This window comes from Heliangelus exortis, chromosome 30 (genome assembly GCF_036169615.1).
Source record: "Heliangelus exortis chromosome 30, bHelExo1.hap1, whole genome shotgun sequence".
NCBI lineage: Eukaryota > Metazoa > Chordata > Aves > Apodiformes > Trochilidae > Heliangelus > Heliangelus exortis.
Window position 1 is genome coordinate 209,887 of NC_092451.1, and position 12,793 is coordinate 222,679.

The following is a 12,793-nucleotide window of genomic DNA, read 5'->3' on the forward strand; positions in this document are numbered from 1 at the left end:
CCGCCCCCGCGCCCTACTCGCGGCACCGCCCGCAGCTTCCATTGGTCCGCTCGCTGCCTGGGGGGGGGGGCCGCGCTGCCATTGGCCGACGCCCAGCTGAGAGCCGGCCGGCATGCGCCCCCGCGCGGGCAGCGCTTGCCTGCACCACGTGTGCGGCGCGGCCCGGCCCGGCCCGGCCCGGTCCCGCTCAGTTCAGTCCAGTTCGGCCCCGCTTGGCCTTGCCCAGTTTGGCTTTGCTTGGCCTGGCTCGGCCTGGCTCAGCTCGACCAGGTCTGGCTTGTCGGGGCCTGGCTCAGCTTGACCCGGTTCAGCTCGGCTGGGCCAATCTGCGCTCAGCATTGCCCATAACAGGTGGGGTCTGGCACAGATCTGGGCCAGTCTGCACTGGTCCTAGCACCAGGCCGGGGGGGCACGTGATGCGGTGTCACCCATGGGCTGTGTCCCAGTGCCAGCCCTGGGCTCCCCAGCACCCCATGGGGACTGACCCTGCTGCCGGTGGGGCCCGGACGTGGTGCCAGCAGGTGCTGGGCGCACACGTGTGGCTCCGGGGCCCCTTGCCCCCTGGCAGTGACCGTTGCCCATCCGGACCCGCGGCTCAGCACCTCCCGGTGCCACGTCCGGCTGGTGGCTGTGCCAGGGCATGGGTCAGTGGCGCGGGGCTGGCCAGGGCCGGTCTGTCGCAGTCTGTCACAGTCTGTCACAGGCCATCGTGCTGCCGGGGACGTGGGCCCTGGGGTGGCACCAGCAGGCAGGGGGAGCGGCCAGGGTGACCGTCTGCCTCCACGTCATTGGGACAGAGTCCATCCCGTGTCCCTGACCACATGCTGTGTGGGGTACACAGAGCACGGCGTGGCCCTGAGGTCAGGGGGGCTGTTCCTGGAGCCTGGGATCCCCTCACCCTTCTCAGCCCCCCAGGGTAGCAGAGGTGACCCTACCTCATCCCCATCCTGGATCCCGTCACTCCCAGGCAGCCCCATTGGTCCCCAGTGGGTGAGTCTGGGGGAAACTGAGGCCCTGAATGATGCTGTGAGAAGCCATGGCTCAGGTCCTAGGTGCCATCTTCTTGCACCCCAAAAGCTGAGAAAGGACCCAGGGAGTCATGAACCCAAGCAAGGGCACTGGGCATGTGAGAGGCAACACAGGGCACCTGAGGGGCAGCTCTGAGCACAGGGGGTGCTTCCTTCTCTCTCCTCTCCTCACAGCCCTCCTAAGTTCTCTCCTTTTTGCCCAGACCCATCTTGGGTCTTTTGCTCAGCATCTCCTGCCCTCCATGGCTGCTGACACTCCCTTCTGTGCTTCCAAGCAGAGGTGCTGTGGACTGTGGCTGACTGAAGCTGGGGTGACATCCACCCTACAGCTGTTGCTCTCAGCTTGGCCCATTTTTGGCAATGACAGCCATCCCCAGCCCTACGGAGAGAGGACACGAGGCCCCCACCACCCCACTGGGCTGGTGGCTTATTTGGAAGAGAAGAGGTGCAGTGGCTTGCTGAAGGATCTCCCTGGACACCAGGTGATTCAGGGGGGGGAAGCAGGGAAGGGACATCCCCAGCTCCCAAGGCATCCGGGAACTCGGATGGGATCTGTGTCTGTGTCAGCAGAGCTCTGGTGAGCGGGTCTGGTAACAGCCCCATGAGATCAAGCACTGAGTGTCACTTCAGGAGTCATTTCTGAACCCCAAGACTTTCAGAGAATCACAGAATTCTTTAGGCTGGAAAAGCCCTGGGAGATCCTCCAGCCCATCCCAGCACTGCCCAGGCCCCCCCACCCTATGTCCCTCGTCCCCACATCTCCAGGGCTCTGAAACCCCTCCAGGGATGATGGGGACTCCAGCCCTGCCCTGGGCAGCCTGGGCCAGGCCCTGACAACCCTTTCCAGGGAGAAATTCTTCCCCAGCTCCAACCTAAACCTCCCCTGGCACAACTGGAGGCCAAAAGTTCCTCTTGGCCCATCCCTTGTTCCTTGGGAGCAGAGCCCGACCCCCCCTGGCTCCAACCTCCTCTCAGGGGGTTGCAGAGAGCCACAAGGTCTCCCCTCAGCCTCCTCTGCTCCAGGATCAACACCCCAGGGCCCTCAGCTGCTCCTCACAACTTCTCCAGACCCTTCTCCTTCTGCTCCACACCCTTCCCCAGCTCCCTTGCCCTTCTCTGGACACCCCCAGCCCCTCAATGTCTCTTTTCTGACCCAAAACTGAGCCCAGGATTGGAGGTGCAGCCTCAGCAGTGCCCAGCACAGGGAAATGATCCCTGCCCTGCTCCTGGTGGCCGTCCCAGTGCTGATCCCAGCCAGGATGCTGGTGGCCTTCTTGGCCACCTGGGCACACGCTGGCTCATCCTCAGCCCCTGCTGTCCAACCCCCCAGCTCCTTTCCCTCTGGGCACTTTCCAGCTGCTCTGCCCCAAGCCTGGAGCATTGCCCAGGCTTGGTGTGACCCAAGTGCAGGATCCAGCACTGAGCCTGCTTGAACCTGATCCCATGGATCCAGCCTGTCCAGATCCCTCTGCAGAGCTTTATATTCGTTAGTGTCACCTGTGGTGATGCTTCTGTTCCTGCGGAAACAAAAAAGCTCATTTATGGACTGTCATCCCTGCCAGCAGGCAGATCTATCAGTGAATTTGAGGGTGTGGGCCATGGGCTGGGGGACTGCAGTGTCCTGGGTGGGAGTGGTGCTGCAGGAGCCCTGGGGTGCCCATCTGAAGTGTGTAGGAGCCCCCTGCAACCTCTGCTGGGTGACAGCTCATCAGCCACTGGTGACATTTGTACTCTAGAGCTTACGGTGGACATGTACTTGTTCAGGTAACGATGGGAAAGGCATTGAGGGAGAGGACATCATGCAGAGAGCCAAAGCTCAGCTGGGCAGCACCACCAGGTGACAATGCAAGAGTGAGAAGGGCTCCAAGAGCTGGAGCAGCTCTGCTCTGGAGCCAGGCTGAGAGTTGGGGGTGTTCAGGGTGGAGAAGAGAAGGCTGCAATGGGGAGACCTTAGAGCACCTTCCAGTGCCTGAAGGAGCTCCAGGAAAGCTGGAGAGGGACTTGGGACAAGGGCCTGGAGGGATGGGATGAGGGGGAAGGGTTTCAACATGCAAGAGGGGAGATTGAGATTGGAGATGAGGGAGAAATTGTTTGGGGTGAGGGTGCTGAGCCCCAGGGTGCCCCCAGAAGCTGTGGCTGCCCCATCCCTGGCAGTGTTGAAGGTTGGATGGGGCTTGGAGCCCCCTGGGCTGGGGGAGGGGTCCCTGCCCATGGCAGGGGTGGCACTGGGGGAGTTTTATGGTGCATTCCAACCCACCCCATTGGTGAATTGATGATTCTCCATCCTGGATCAGTCCCATCTCCTTGTGATGCTCTTAAGTCCCTTCTTTCCCCTCCCTTGTGCTGACATCTCCACTGATCCCCACCTGAGCCCAGATACTCCCCATGTGCCCCTCTACTGGTTTCCCCCCATGACAATGGCTCTTGTCTCCCCTTCCCCTTCTGTGGGCTCATACCTCCTCCATGTTCCCCACACGGTGCTCACTCTCTTCTGCTGCTTCATCTGAGGCCCTGAGATCCCACACATCCTAACCCTGCCCTTCAGAGAGCCCCACACCCCTGGTGTCCCCCATGTCCCTTGCTGGGTGCTCTCTTACCCTCCCTTCATGAGACAGGACTGGGGTGAGCTGCCTCTTTCCGACCACCCCAAAGGCTCCACCACCATCCCAGGGCCACAGCTCCTGCCCCATCCCTGCAGATCCACCTGGGACTCCAGCTGGGACCTGGCTCCAAGAGCTTTGTTTGGCATCTTTAAGGAGGCTGAAGGCACCGAGCAGGACCTCCCACACAAGTATGCTTCCGCCCATCCCCAGCACTCCTGACCATGGGGTTTCCCCATGCTGGGGTTTCCCCACTTTGGACTTTTCCTAAGACCCCTCAAGTGTCACTTGGCCATAGTCGTGTGGAGTTCAACTGCCCACAGCTCTGCCACCCTGACAGAAGGTTCCTGCACATTCCTCGAAGCTCTCAGAGTACAACCTTCCCCACAGCTTGATGGGCATCTCAAAAGTTGTCCATGGGTATGGGCAGAGGAGGGCGAGAGGTCCTGGCCCCCTTCTGCAGGGTCTGGCTCCTGGAGGAAGAACCCCTGGCCCTGCAGGTGACTGCTCTGCCAGGGGAGGAATGGCCTCTCCAGGGTGGAAGGGCAGAGGCAGACCCCACAGATCTCCCCCGCCTTTCCCTGTGGTGTCACCAGCCTTGCCACAACCTCTCTTGCTTATCATACAATTGGTTGGGTTGGAAAAGCCCTGGGAGATCCTCCAGCCCATCCCAGCACTGCCCCGGCCCCACAACCCCATGTCCCTCATCCCCAAATCTCCAGGGTCTGAAACCCCTCCAGGGATGATGGGGACTGGGCCAGGTCTTGGCAGCCCTTTCCAGGAAGAGGTTTCAAGGTGCTACAACAGCAGGGAAGAATTCTCTCTTGTCCCTTGTTAAGATACTGTCCCAGCAGAGGAAACAGCAGTGTCACCCCAACCACCTTGAGAGGTTCCTTTGGGGGTCCCCAGAGCCCTGGACAGGGAAGGGGACAGAGCAGGAACAAGAGGAGCAAACCTGAGGTGTCCAACAGCAAAGCTGAGGTGTCCAACAGCAAAGCTGAGGTGTCCACCCAGGCCATGCCACTGCAGAGCCCAGGAGCCCTCTAGTGATGGCCCGGGCCATGTTCACATGGCTCAGCCCCAAGGACATTTTCCCAATTCTAACCTGGAGGCTCCATCCCTTGCCTGCTGAAGCTGGTGGGCATTTTAATTTCCTCTTTTCATTCTTGTGAAACAATCCTGCTGCTAAAGATTTGAAAGCAAACAAATCCAAAACCCCGCCCTCTTCCAACCCCACGTCCCACTGGGACACTAATAACACAAAGTTCAGTGAATAAAAAGCCCTCAGGGGGCTCACTGCTGTGGGAGGCTCCAGCTGTGCAGGGGGTGATCAGTCTCTGCCCTCCCTGAGGGCTCTCACTGCTTCCTTCCCTGGGCTCTTCTGAGAACGGGAGAGCCCACAGCTCCATGAGGATGTCCAAAGGGCTCTGCCAAGGCTCCCTGCCCTGAGAACAGTTTTCCTGCACTTTCCACTCTCTCCATCTGAACCTCTCCCTGCTCCCATGTGCTGCTCTTTTTCAGTGGATAGGAAGACAAGCACCAGGAGCTGCTGGAAAGCCCTGGGTTCCCACCACATGTATTTCCAGTGCTACCACAGGAACTTGTTGTCCAAGAGAGGCTGTGGAGTCTCCACCCTTGGAGACGTTCAGAAGTCCTGGGCAACTGGTCCTGGGTGGCCCTGCTTGATCTGAGGGGTTGGACCCCTTCAGCTCCAGGGCTGGGATGGCACTGGCGGGTAGGGAGCCCACGTGTGACTTATCTCCCCCTTGCTTTTCAAGAGAAAAGAGATTGCTTTTCAAGAGAAGCACAGGAAGTCACAGGAATTTAGAGCAGTGGCCCCCAGGACAAGATACAGCAGTTTGCTCTGAACCAGGTGGGCTTTTCCTCCCTCTCCTCCTGGTACCTGGGTGCTTACAGGTGCCTGGGAAGCCCCCAGCCTCACTACAGGACCCCTTCCCAGTCTCCTGAGGTCCTCCCAGAGAATGCAGCACCCCGGATTCTCTTAGGCTGCTGTCTGTCATCAGCACAGCTCGTGGGCAAGGGGCAGCCATCAGCAACACCACCTTCTCCTACAGCTCCTGGCTTCCATCGAAGGTCTTGGCTACAGAAGATACCTGGGGAAGCACTGTCCTGGCTCACCCCAAACACCCTGCCAGCCAGGGAGCCCGCTCTCAGCAACCTGGGGAGAGGGTGGGCACAAGCATCCTGACCACCATTTGTGCCAGGACTTTGCTGTCCTTCCTGGGAGAAAGCACAAACCCGGGATGCAGAGAACGGGCTGAGAAATGCCCTGAGGGGAAGGACCTGGGGGTGTTGGGTGATGAGAACCCCAACACAAACCAGGAATGTGTGCTGGCAACCCGGAAACCATGTCTGTCCTGGGCTGCATCACCAGCACCTCAGCCACCATGGAGGGGGTTGTCCCCCTCTACTTTGCTCTGGGGAGACCCCACTGGAGTGAAGCTGTGTCCAACTCTGGGGTCCCCAGCAGCAGAGGAGGCCCTGGAGGTGCTGGGAGGGCTGAAGCAGCTCTGGAGCCAGGGGGAGAGACTTGGGGGTGTTCAGCCTGGAGAAGAGAAGGTTCTGGGGAGACCTTAGAGCACCTTCCAGTGCCTGAAGGGGCTCCAGGAAAGCTGGAGAGGGACTTGGGACAAGGGCCTGGAGGGATGGGATGAGGGGGAAGGGTTTCAACATGCAAGAGGGGAGATTGAGATTGGAGATGAGGGAGAAATTGTTTGGGGTGAGGGTGCTGAGCCCCAGGGTGCCCCCAGAAGCTGTGGCTGCCCCATCCCTGGCAGTGTTGAAGGTTGGATGGGGCTTGGAGCCCCCTGGGCTGGGGGAGGGGTCCCTGCCCATGGCAGGGGTGGCACTGGGGGAGCTTTGAGGTCCCTTCCACCCCACAGCACCCTGGGGCTCTATGGAGGAGAAGCTCCCCCAGAGCCCCGATCCCCGGGGCCGGGCCGGAGGGGGGGGAGCGGTTTCCACGGAGACGGGCGCTGTGCTGGAGGCAGCCGATAGGGGGAGTAGCAGACGGCGCGGCGCGTCCCGCTCAGAGCGCATGCGCAGTGCTCTGCGGCATGCTGGGAGATGTAGTTCGTGTGGCTACGGAAAAGGGAGGGACGGGGCAGGGCTGGTGGGCAGGTCAGGGGTAGGTAAAGGAGTATTGGAATTCCGGGTATAGATGTTGAAGATTTGGGCCAACTGGAAACTGCCTGGCATTCGAGTAACTTCACTTAGCATGAGGAGCTGCAGTGGTAAGGCCTTAGGCTGCAAGCTGCGACTGAACTTTAGTTGAACTCTTCTAATTAAACCTCAGATAAACTTTTACTCTGCCATCTGGAATAATATTGAAAGGAGGTGTAGATAATGAGATAATTACTCAAAATTATTTGGGATGCGAGGGTTGAGGGGAGACCTTGTGGCTCTCTGCAACCCCCTGAGAGGAAGTTGGAGCCAGGGGGGGTCGGGCTCTGCTCCCAAGGAACAAGGGATGGGCCAAGAGGAACTTTTGGCCTCCAGTTGTGCCAGGGGAGGTTTAGGTTGGCGCTGGGGAACAATTTCTCCCTGGAAAGGGTTGTCAGGGCCTGGCCCAGGCTGCCCAGGGCAGGGCTGGAGTCCCCATCATCCCTGGAGGGGTTTCAGAGCCCTGGAGATGTGGGGATGAGGGACATGGATCCCATTCTGCAGGGCTACTCCCTACCCACTCCTCTCCCAGTCTGTAACTGTGCCCATTATTATTATTATTCCCTCCCAGGTGCAGAGTCCAGCACTCAGACTCATTTAATTTTATCCCATAAATCACTGTCCAGTGCTCTCATCTTTCTACATCTTTCTGCAAGGCCTCTTGTTTCTCAACAGCACCTACAAAGGAGGTATTGTCACTAAGGTTGGTCCTGGGGCATTCAGGTCCTGCATCCAGATCATGGATCAAAATGCACGATCCATTTTGATGTATTTTGACCCTAGTATTGAGCCCTGAGGAACACTGCTGGTGACAGGCCAGCAGTCCCCTCTCTCTGCCACACTTGGAGCTTGGCCCTGCAGCCGGACCTCCACCCACTTGTCTCACAGCTGGACCACTTGTCCAGAAGGATGCTGAGAAGGACAGTACCACAAGCTTTACTGAAATCTGGGAAAACTCCATCCACCACCAACTTCATTCAGTGAGCAGGGGCCTTGTTGAACTGGGGTTCACTGCTCTGGGGTGAGTCCCTGGTCTTGTGAACATTCAGCCCATACAGCTGCTCCCTGACAATTTCATGGAAATTTCCACAAACGGAAAGTCACTGTCCCCTGATGTCCCCTGCCCAGGGGACGGGGCAGCCCACCCTCTATTGGTGTTATTAAAGACTGAGGCAAAAAAGCCATCAAATTCCTCTTGTGTTCTCCATCCCTGTCAGGCAGGTGACCATCAGCAGCAGTTTCCTGTTTTGTTTCCTTTAGACTTCCTCTTGCTGTGAAGCTCCTTGAAGGCCTCCCTGTTGTCTGACACAACACTGACCAGTTTCAACTCAGCTTCATGCCAGCCATGGCTCTGACCTTCCTGCCAAGCCTGACTTCCCTGCCAGGGATCGTATGATTGCTTTTTCCTCCAGAGTTCCCTGACAAGTTTCCTGTTCAGCCGAGATGTTCTTCTGCCCCTTTTGCTTGCCCTTCAGCACGGAATTGTCTGCTCTGAGCTCAAAGAGGCCTCTCAAAGGCTGAGCAGCACCCACCCACTCCTGAGCCCTCGGCAGCAGATCCCCAGGGGAATCTGCCAGGGACCTCCCTGAACCTCTGCTCCCTCTGATCTCCTTCTGTCTCGTGACATTGACCACTTCAGGCTCCTTCCATTCTGTCCCACTGCCCCCAGGGATGTCCCAACCCCTCCAGCCCTGTAGGGGCCAGGGTCACCCCAGCCCCCTGTCACCCTTTCCCTCCACAGCAGGAGCTGGGGACACTCTTGGGGGGCTGGGGGATGGAACACTGAGAGCCCCCCCCATTCTCTCCTGGGAGACGCCAGGGAGTCCTTAGCAGCCACCAAACAGAGAGAGCTGCCATGGCACGGACACAGCCACGGCTCCCCCAGTGTGGCCCCCAGCCCCCCCCCGCACCCCAGTTCCTTGTGCTCCCCGAAAATGTCTGCTTCCAAGGTAGGAACTGACCCCTCAGCCCGGGGATGGACCTGGGGCAGGCACAGGGGTGCCCACCAGCTCCTGTTGCTCTTCCAGCCTCAGCCAACTTGTACCCACTGCCTGGGCAGGCTCAGCTTCTCCCTATAGCCTGGGCACCCCTGCTGTGGGGGGCACCCTTGGGCCCCCAGCAGCTATGGCAACCCTGTGCACACCTTCAGCATCTCCAGCATTCCCTGGTACCCTGTGCCCCTTGCAGGGATGGCCTGGGGGTCCCTGCCCTCCCGGGGGGACACGTGCCCAGTCATAGAATCATAGAATCATCATGGCTGGAAAGGACCTTCAGGATCATCACGTCCAACCTTAACCACCTTAAATCAACCAACCAACCTTAAATCATCTCCTGAAGCACCACTTCTACCCATTTTTTTTAATACCTCCAGGGATGGTGACTCCCTGGGCAATCTGTTCCAATGCTTCACCACTCTTTCGGTCAAGAAATTTTTCCTGATATCTCGTTTGAACCTCTCCTGGAGCAACTTGAACCCATGACCTCTTGTCTTCTTGTTTCTCACAAGGGAGAAGAAGCCAACAGCCCCCTCACTCCCAATCTTTTCAGTTGGATTTGGAGAGGGCAATCAGCTCTCCCCCCAACCTCTCCTCATCAGCTCCAGACCCCCCACCTGCCCTCCCTTGTGCCCAGCTGCCCTTCCATCCACCCCCTGCAGCACCTCAATGTCCTTCCATCACTGTGGTGCCCAACACTGCTCACAGAGCTCAAGCTGCAGCCTCCCCAGGGCTCCCCAAGAAGCAGCTCAGGCTGTGGCTGCCACTCAGCACCCCCAGGTCCCTCTCTGCTGGGCAGCTCCCCAGCCACTCCTCCCCTGCAGCTCTGCTGGGGGCTGGTGTGGCCAAACTTTAGGACCTGACATTTGGCTTTATTTATTCTACAACTGGCCTTGGCCTATCCATCAGGCATCTCCAGACCCCAGAAGAACACTTCCACCCAGCACAGTGTCCTCTGCAAACTGACTGAGGGCACCTGATCCCATTTCCAGAGAATATCCTAAATACCTGGGGCCATCCCACCATCCCACCAGCTCTGCCCTGGGAGCACCCTGGCCACCAGCTCCCCACCTGCCTGGTGCAGAGCTGGGGGACAGGGGCCATGGGGGCTCCGTGAGGGTCTCCCCAGCCCAGCCCCTCTCTCCCCCTCCACAGGGCTGCAGAGGGCACCGTGCAGCTGCTGCATCGACCCCCAAGGCTTCCACACCCAGTGGATGGGCACCAACCCGCTGCCACCAGCCACCTCTGACCCGGGACACGTCACCACTGCTGCCCTCTGGGGCCCTGGGGGTTGGGTGACACCCCTGTCCTGGGCAGCCCCTGGGCCCCCACAGGGCAGAGACCTCCCAGGAAATCATAGATTATTGGTGGCCCCAGCCCACCTGGTGCTGCCCACATCCAACCCCAGCCACAAGCACATCCAGGGACAGACAACACAGCTCAGCATCTCCAGCACAGCTGCCCCTCTGGGGACATCCCCAGGCAGGGACACCCCCCCAGGCAGGGACACCACCCTGGGCAGTGATGTCCCCCCCAGTCCTTGTCCTGCCCCCTGCATCCAAGCCCCTGGGGACCCGGCAGGTGACACTGCACTGCCCCAGGAGATGCTGCTGGGTTGCTCCCAGGTCAGTCAGGATGATCCCAGCAGCATCCCCGGGGGCACCACCAGAGCTGTGTCCCCCATTGACTTCACCTCCCTCTTGCTGCCCATGGAGCTGCTGTCCCCTGACTCCAGTGTCCCTGAACACCCCTGCATCCAAGCCCTCAGGGACCCGGCAGGTGACACTGCACTGCCCCAGGTCAGTCAGGATGATCCCAGCAGCATCCCCAGGGACACCAGCAGAGCCTCTCCCCCACTTGACTTCACCTCCCTCTTGCTGCCCCCGGAGCTGCTGTCCCCTGACTACAGCGTCCCTGAGACCAGAGATGCCATCCTCAGCCTCGAGGAATTCATCATGGGACTGGGGCCCCAGGAGCTGTGAGGAAATCCCAGCCTAGCAGGGGGTACATGAACAGTGGGAGAGCCCAGAAAATCCTGGGAAGAGGCTGAAGAGCACCTGGCTGGGGTGGGATTGCATCCACGGCAGGATTGCTTTGGGGCTGAGGGTGCCATGCTGTGATAGTTCATAACACATTTGTTTGGGGTTTTTTCCATTAAAAACTGTTTCTCCTTGCAATGGGAAACCATTGTGGGGATGGAAAGTATTGGGACAGGATGTCATTGTGGGAAGAGGAGATTGTTGGGATGGGAAACCATCACAGGACTGAGAAATCATCATCGTGGTGGGAAACCATCATGGTGATGGGAAATCATCCTTGGGACTGGAGTTCATCCTTGGGTGGGAAATTTTTAGGGTGGGAAACTACTGGGTTAAGAAACCCTTAGGCTGGAAAACAATCATGGAGCTGAGAGATTGTTGGGAGAGGGAGCCTGAGAAAACATTGTTGAGATGCAGAACTACTGAAGGGATTGGTAAGCACCACTGGGATGGGTGGGAAATAATGGTGAAGATGGGAAATCATTCCTAGGATGGGGAATCCATGAGGTGGTGTGGACAGCACACAGATCAATATAATCAAAGTATTGCCCTTTATTGAGAGCAGCAGTAGCCCTTTTATGCACAGTCAGGCTAATAACATGATACAAGCACATTGCTGATTGGTACCACACATTGTTCACATGCCACAGGGCTCTATCTAACCGGTTAAATACAGCTGTTTATGTGCTGTCTATGCGGCGCTTTCCCATCCTGTTATTCTTCTTTTCTGCTGCCAACTCCTTTATCTTTTGCCCGTAGCTGATCCTTTAATAACCTTGCAGCTGGGCCTCAAGGCCCTCAGCTCACTCTGCCTAAAGCCAAACCGTCAGGATTGCTCACATGTCCCTTTTCTTCCAAAGATTCCCCAACAAGGTGGGAAGTGATCATGGGATGTGGACACCTGGGCCCTGCTGGGATGCACCCAGGAGTGCTGGGAGCTGCAGGATGATGTTAGGGCCCTACCACTCCCCATCATTTTTGAAAGATCACGGCAAACAGGAGAGGTGTCTGAGGGCTGAAGGAAAGTCAGTGTCACTTCAGAAAGGGCAAGAAGGAAGATCCAGGCAATGACAGACCAGTCAGCCTCATCTCCATCCCTGGAACACTGATGGAGCAGCTCCTCATGGAGGTCATCTCTAAGCACCTGGAAGAGGAGGAGGTTATCAGGAGCAGCCAGGAGGGATTTACCAAGGGGAAGTCCTGCCTGACTGATCTGACAGCCTCCTGTGATGTGGTGACTGAAGGGGGATGCAGGGAGGGCAGTGGATGGGGTCTGTCTTGCCCTTAGCAAGGCTTTGGACACAGTCTGACATAAAATCCTCATGAATGCTCAGGAAATGTGGGATGGAAGAATGAGTAGTGAGATGGGTTGGGAACTGACTGCAGCAGAGAGTGGTGAGCAAGGGCACAGAGTACAAATGGAGACCTCCAGGATCAGTGCTGGGTCCAGTCCTGTTCCACATCTCTGTCAATGTCCCTGGTGATGGGACAGTGTCCTCTCAGCAGGTTTGCTGCTGACACAAAGCTGGGAGCAGTGGCTGACACCCCAGAGGGCTGCGGTGCCATTCAGAGGGACCTGGGCAGGCTGGAGAGCTGGGCAGGGAAAGATTTAAGGAATTACAAGGAGGGCAGGTGTAGAGCCTTGCATCTGGGTAGGAACAACCCCAAGCACCAGGACAGAATCACAGAATGTTTGGGTTGGAAGAGACCCCCAAGCTCCCCCAGTCCAACCTTTGGCCAACACCAGTCAGGCCCTGACCCAAACCCTCTGCTGGACCCCCACCATGGCACGAACACCATTCCTCCTGGTGGAAAGGACACGGGGGACGTGGGGGACAGGGGAAGGGGGGCTAGGGTCCCATGGGTGTCAGGTGGGAGCTGGGGATCCCCTGGGTGCCACTGAGGGTGTGGGAGCCCCCCGGGGGCCATTAGGGGTCTGTGGGTGCTCC